The sequence below is a fragment of the Leopardus geoffroyi genome, chromosome A1 (genome assembly GCF_018350155.1).
Source record: "Leopardus geoffroyi isolate Oge1 chromosome A1, O.geoffroyi_Oge1_pat1.0, whole genome shotgun sequence".
Taxonomy (NCBI): domain Eukaryota; kingdom Metazoa; phylum Chordata; class Mammalia; order Carnivora; family Felidae; genus Leopardus; species Leopardus geoffroyi.
Window position 1 is genome coordinate 75,598,232 of NC_059326.1, and position 6,984 is coordinate 75,605,215.

The window sequence follows — 6,984 nt, forward strand, 5'->3', positions numbered from 1 at the left end:
TATTTGGAATAATTAGTATACTTTTGGTGCATTTGTTAAGAGTGCTATATACAGGCATTATTTCTATGTATCTCACTATTCACAGCTTGGTAACTTAAAATGCAGCATTCTGCGGTATATAGCAATGTCACTCGCAAATAAATCTGAACATCAACCAAGTCTATTTTGGAAGAGGTAGACATTATTTTACTGCACAGATTGTCTGCCACCTAAAAAGGTGACTGTGGGGGCACTTTACCACACCTCATTGGATAGATTGATAAATGTATATCTAAGGCAAGACTGTATGATCCATTGGGTCTGCTTTCAAAATGACCATAATATCTTGGCTCATAACTTATAATATGAAGTGACTCTAATAATCTGAAGTGTATTCCCGAGTGCATTTAAATTTGAGTTAGTAATTCAAATTTAAAATATCTATTCTGAGGCTATTCTCCAATCCCTAGGTTAACACAAAGACTAGGAGACAACTGGTAGAAAAGGACTTAGAATTTCTGCTTCCTTAGAATCAGAATCTGGGAGAACAGTAGCAAATCCTTTGGGGATGTATTTGATTTGGATTTTGATAGCCATTAATTGATCTCAGAGCATTCCCCATAATGGAAGACGACTCTCCAGGGAAGAGGAAATTACCTGAGTTTTATATCACCCGGGGGAAGGAATATTCTGACTCTAGCACCCTCTATCTGTATGACCAAAAGAAGAAAAAAAAAAGGAAAGAAAAAAGCAAGCTAAAAAATACTTGTGAAGGTCACAGCCCAAGGACTCAGCTCCACTAAAAGAAAGACGAGGATTTAATCATAAGATTATAGAAAACTTCTCTCCGAGCCTCACTGCCTAACCAACAGAAATCCCATGGAAAACATTAGATTTTAACTGAAGCGCTGGGAGACAGAGACATCTTCTAAAGAGGGTTTTCAGGAAAGCCTACAAAAATAAAGGAAAAGGAAAAGAAGATATAGGGAAATTTGAAAATTCTAGAACTAACAGCTAAAACAAGCATTAAACACAGTCAAACTCCTGGCCAAATTAACATAAAACCTCACACTAAGGGCCTAATTACCTCAACACCTATTAACTGACATCTCGTGTCTGCTTTCAAGAAAAATTACAAAGAAAAAGGAAAACAGCATGAAGAAACAAAGCAAACATCAGAACCAGTTTCAAATATGATTCAGATGTTGGTATTATCAGACCATGAATTTAAAATAACCAATGACATACGTTCAACCTCAATGCTGATTTCATTAGTTGTGTCCAGTCTAGTAATGAGCCCACCAAAAGCGTTCTTCATTTGTGTCAAAATCCTTTTTTTTTTAACTTATTGCATTTCCTTTTGACTATTTCTTAGCCCTTATATTAATCATGTACTCTACCATGTTGCCTACTTTTTCCATTATAGTTCTGGAACACAGATGCAAAAATCCTCAACAACGTATTAGAAAATTGAATTCAGCGATAAAGAAAAACATTAAACAGTACCTCCAAGTAAGATATATGACACATATATAAGACTGGCTTACTATTTGAGAATCAATTAATTTAACCTACCACATCCACAAGATAAAAAAGAAAACTCATGAGCATATCAATAGAGGTTGAAAAAATAGTTCACAAATTCAAATGCCCATTCTTACTAAAAACTTTCAACAAACTAGAAATAGAGCAAAATTCCCTCAACTTGATAAAACACATGTCCACAAATGTACAGCTAACATCCTACTGAATGGTGAAAAACTGCATTCTCTGGGGAGCAAGGCAAGGGTATGGTCTCACCACTCTGCTTTAACTTCCAACTGGGAGTCATGCGAGTTCAATAGACAATACATGGCAATAAAGCTATACAGATTGGCCAGTGTCATGATTTTCTCTGAAGAGAACTCCAAAAGAAAGAATGAAAAAAAAAAAAAAAAAAAAGGAAGGATTGCTGGAATCGATAGGCAAATATAGCAAGGTTGCAGGAAACAAGGTTAACACAGAACAATTCATTTGCTTTTTCATATATCACCAATGAATAATTGGATTCAAAATAAAAAATAACATTGACACTAGAACTAATAATAACAACAGTAAAAACCCTAAGGTATAAGTCTTCCAAATATGATCACTATGTAAGAATCTTGCCTACCACAGGTCATTAAAATATTCTGCAATGTTTTCTCATAGAAAATGTGTAGTTTTATTTTTTATGTCTGTGACTCATCTCCAAATAACATATGGTGTACTTCGTAATATTCAGGAATTCCCCTCACATTCTTCGTTTGTTAAGGTTTTTAATTATGGGTGAGTGTCAGATTTTCTCAAATGCTTTTTCCACATTTATGGAAATAATCATGAGAATTTTTGCCTTGTATTAATTTATTTTTGAATGTGAAGTCAACCTTCCATTCCTGTGCTATATTCTCTTAGTCATTATGGGTTAGTCTTTATAAATTACTGGTATGAATCAGGACCCCAGTTCCTGTGTTTCCCGTAAACTAATCGAGTTCAAGCATGATGCAGTGAAAATATTTTCCATTTTCTATCAAATTGCCTTATTGTCTCTATTAAAAAGGAAGAGAGAAGTGCATGGTGTTGTATTCCAAGACTTGCAATTCTGTAACTCTGTTCCACAAATCTCTTCATTTATCCATGTGTGAAATTGATACTATGTTGATATCGTGAATATACACTAAGACTTGAATTCATGAGGTGCAAGTCATTCCATTTTGTTTTTTTTTTTTTTTTTTTCCAAGATTATGTTGGCCATTCTAGTTACGATGCATTTTCAGATAGAATTTATAACCATTAAATCAGCACAAAAACCAACACCAAAAATTATTATAACTTTCATTAGATGAGAGAAAAATTAAATGTGAGAATTAGATAAATGTAGATAGAATTGGCATTTCAAACAATATTGAGTTTTCTAATCTGTATTAGAAATCTGTGTGCTTCTCCATTAATTAAGTTGTCTTTAATTATTTTCAGCAATATTTTAATGCATACCTATTGTTATATATATATATATATATATATATATATATATATATGTATATATATATATATATATATGTGTATATATATATATATCTGGACTTCATGTTTTTAATACTATTTTAAATAGAATATTTTAAAATTTAATTTTCCAATTCTTTGTTACTAGTGCACAGAAACTCAGTTGACTACATATTGACCTTGTGTTCAATAACCTTGTTACATTCACTTGTTTGGTCTAGGATTTCTTTGAATCCATAAGATTTTACATAAATAATCACATTACCTGCAGATAAACATTGCCCTTCTTTCCTTTCAGTATTTATGCCTTTTGTTTCTTTTCCACAATGCATGGGCTGGGATCATCAGCCTCAGGGAGAGTAGGAACAGTAAGCATAGACATGTTTGTTCTGTGCATGGAAACCTGGGGTAAAGATTTCTTTAGATGCCAAGACGTATTGGGTATGGATGACAGAGGAGATTTCTCAACATGGTAGCATTTGAATTTACCCTGAAAATGTTTAGAAATTAGCTACAAGGACAGGGGGAGAGAGAAGACCAGAGAAATGCACACAGAGACATTGGGCCATTTTAGGGGAGAGGCAGAGTAGAAATTATGAAACAGTTGGTTTGCTTAGTGAAGTTCTGGACGTAAGCACAAACATTTACTCCCCCACAGATCTGTATGTACTATGTGTAAAGCATTGGTCAAGTTTTTTTTTTTGCCTTTTCCTTCAAAGGTCACTCCCTTTATCTAAGCACAACACCTTCAATTCTGCTGAGATGAAACATTGTGTGTGTGTGTGTGTGTGTGTGTGTGTGTGTGTATTTCCTGCTCCAGTCAGGGGAAGGGAGATTTCACTGAGACCCCCGGGGCCCTGAAGCTCAGGCAAGAGACCACTTTGTGTGCAAAAGGAGAGCTGGTGGAGGGGCCTCATTTCACCTTCTTGAGGTTCAGGTAGTTGGTGCAGCCACACTTCTTATGCAGTTGACAGAGTGGGGGTGCGGTTGTATTTCTGGGCTAGCTGGAGGAGGGAAGCCGCCATGATCCCACCCCCCCACCCCACCCCACAGGCCAAGGACCAGGTTCAAGGTGGACTGTTTCTGGATATTGTAGTCTGAGAGAGTGAGGTTGCCCTCCAGCTGTTTGCCCGCACAAATCAGACGCCGCTGGTCAAGCAGGATGCCCTCCTTGTCTTGGATTTTGGCTTTGGCCTTCTCCATGGTATCATTGGTCTCAACGTCAAGGGTGATGGTCTTGCCCATCCGTCTTCACAAATATCTGCATCACCGCGTCTGCCCCAAGGCCACGGCCACCAAACTACTAGGCCACCTCCTTGAAGAGAATGTCCCAAGATAATTTTAAGAATATATTTTAATCACCAAAAGTGTCAGAATTTCAATAGGAGCTAAACTGAACCTTCCCAAATTAGGGCTTATACTGAAATTGCTTATACTAATGACTGAAAATGAAAAGGTACACCATGCTAGAGTTTGTAAAGTAAAGAAAGATGAAAAAGTGAGAAAATTAAAATTTACTCAAGTTTGAAGAAATGTGAAGAAAACGGTAGAGAATACATAATCTGTGTATGAAGTAGAGTGAATATTGGGTACCAAAGTGCCACAGAAGAATCCAAAACTCTCTCCCTCCTTCCCTCCCTCCCTCTCTCTCTCTGTCTCTCTTTCTCTCTCTGTCTCTATCTCTCGCACACTTGCATATGTGGGTGCATTTCTGTGTTTGTATGAATATATAATCATGTGAAGTGTGTTATATTGTAGCGTGCAACGCGCTAGTTTCTTCCTTGTAGGAGCTAATTTAGGAGAAGATAAACATGTATTGGGTGTTTTTAAATAATATTACATAGAGAATGAATGCTATTTTAGCTAAAAGACTTGAAAACTTCCATGCCTGGTGACAAATACAGTTGTTAAATAATAACTAAGACTGTTTTCCCATTGAAGGAAGTAATTAAAATCCAACTTGTGAAACATATAATTTGTGTGAGTGTGTAAATCTATACTCGTTGATTAAAACTGTAATCACTTTTTTATGGATTTCACTTTGAAATGATTATAAAGACTTAAATGTTGGGAAATGCTATCTACATTGATATTGCCTCAGACTAACTTTCCTAGATTCTAGTCTGCAGGAAATGAGACTTGTGTAGAGAAATAAATAAAATACACCTTTTTAAAGCGATTTTACTGGCTATTTTTTTTTGTTTTTAAAGAAGTAGCTGGTCCAAAGGTAAATGACAATTTATTATTTTTTTAGTTCCGCTAGAACTTCTGTACTCAAATTAATTTTCACCTTAATTTTCCTTGAAACGTTTGTTGCCCATGTCCAAAAATTTACATGCAGATAAAAATCAAAGCAATTTATACTACCTTCAAATGCATTTGTTAGTTCATTCCTATGGTAAGGCAGAAACAATTTCTGAGAGAAAATATAATCCAATGTTAGCTGGGACAGTGAGAGTTTGACGCTGAGTTAGTCCCATAAACGTTCTTATTCTAATTCTACTTCTAACAGAAAACATTTGGGAGATTTGCTTTGCATGTACGTCCTTAAAGATTGCTTAAATAACTTATGTGACATATATCGAATGCGTTTTGATATTTTCTATAGTATTAGAAAACTGTTAGAATTGCTGTGTGCTTTCCAAGGACACTTCTGTCTCTGGGTAGAGGGTATCCTTAGATGTGAAGTCTCTTCTCCCTTCCTAAAAATTTCCTCCCTATAATTTCTTATCGATACCATTGAACTCCTTCCAGACACAGATTATCACTCTTGCTGTTGACATATAAGGTGAATCTTCGGGATTTACTCTCCTTTACTTTCTGCATTCAGCCAGTCCTGCAGCCAGGGCTCTGAAGAGGCCAGATAACTTGGTGCATATTGCCAAAACTTCAGAAACAACACAAGGAAAATTGGTGAATCACCAAAGGAATAATCAGCAAACGTCTGTTGTGTGCACAGACACAAAAAGACATTTTGCCAACCAGTTACACTCATACCAAAACATGGAACGAGGCTCTGGGGTATATTGTTATAAAGCAGCTTATACCCCGAGAAGGAGTGTCTGCGTGCTCCTCACAGTGAGAGGCTATAGAATTCGAAGTTTCTTCAATGGTAGGGAATCTGGTCAGCGGTTACTTCAGGTCCGCCTTGGGGAACAGTCCAGGTTTTGCTTCCGACTTTCAGAGACACAAGCAAGGTATGACCCAGGTCAAGTTAGCCTTGCCACGTGACTCAAATGAAGCTTTGTTGATGAAACTAAAGTGGTTTGCCTGCTCGGGGAATTTTCAAAGCTGGTCTTGTGTTTTTGTTTTTGTTTGTTTGTTTTTTGTTTTGTTTCGTTTTTTTTGTTTTGTTTTTTATTGTTAGCACCAATTTCATGAGCAGTCAAAACGCAAATAATTGCACACCTTACTGGACTAATTGCAAACTGATACATGCTAAACTCAAGAAATAGAAGTGAGAAAATTGGTGTCCCTATAAATTTACGTGCTAATGCATACATCTACTTTATCTGCGTGTTTCCAGTGCAGAACAACATTGTTTTGGGGCGCATGTATACATTGTTGTCTTTAGTCTGCTTTCTCTGGCAGTTCTTGTTAGCACAATTATACTGTTGGGGGGGGGTCTCTGGGATGTGAGTGTAATATGGAAAACACCGAGTCACTGTCTGGCTGACCCACGAACAGATATCCCACTCATAAATGTAACGCATAATGCATAATTCGAAGCTTCGACCCAGAAGGCAGTAAAAAGTATTGAATGATTAATATCAATATAGACAAAGTCACCTATAATAATATGTTCTCTGTGACTCATATTTTCTTAATGGTGAATTTTAGAGGAAATTTCATTTATTACTCTTTTTTTTGTGCATAGGACAACAGATAATGGAACCATTAGGGATACTATTTCCAATATCCTCTCATTAAAGATAAATGATCAATTGTATCCTCTTATTTCTAATAAAGAGAGAAAACTTTCCG

General features: G+C 36.2%; 1 pseudogene; it reads right to left on the reverse strand.

Moving 5' to 3' along the window:
* Positions 1–397: 397 nt before the first annotated feature.
* Positions 398–4,267, reverse strand: LOC123610683 (annotated as a pseudogene).
* Positions 4,268–6,984: the final 2,717 nt, after the last annotated feature.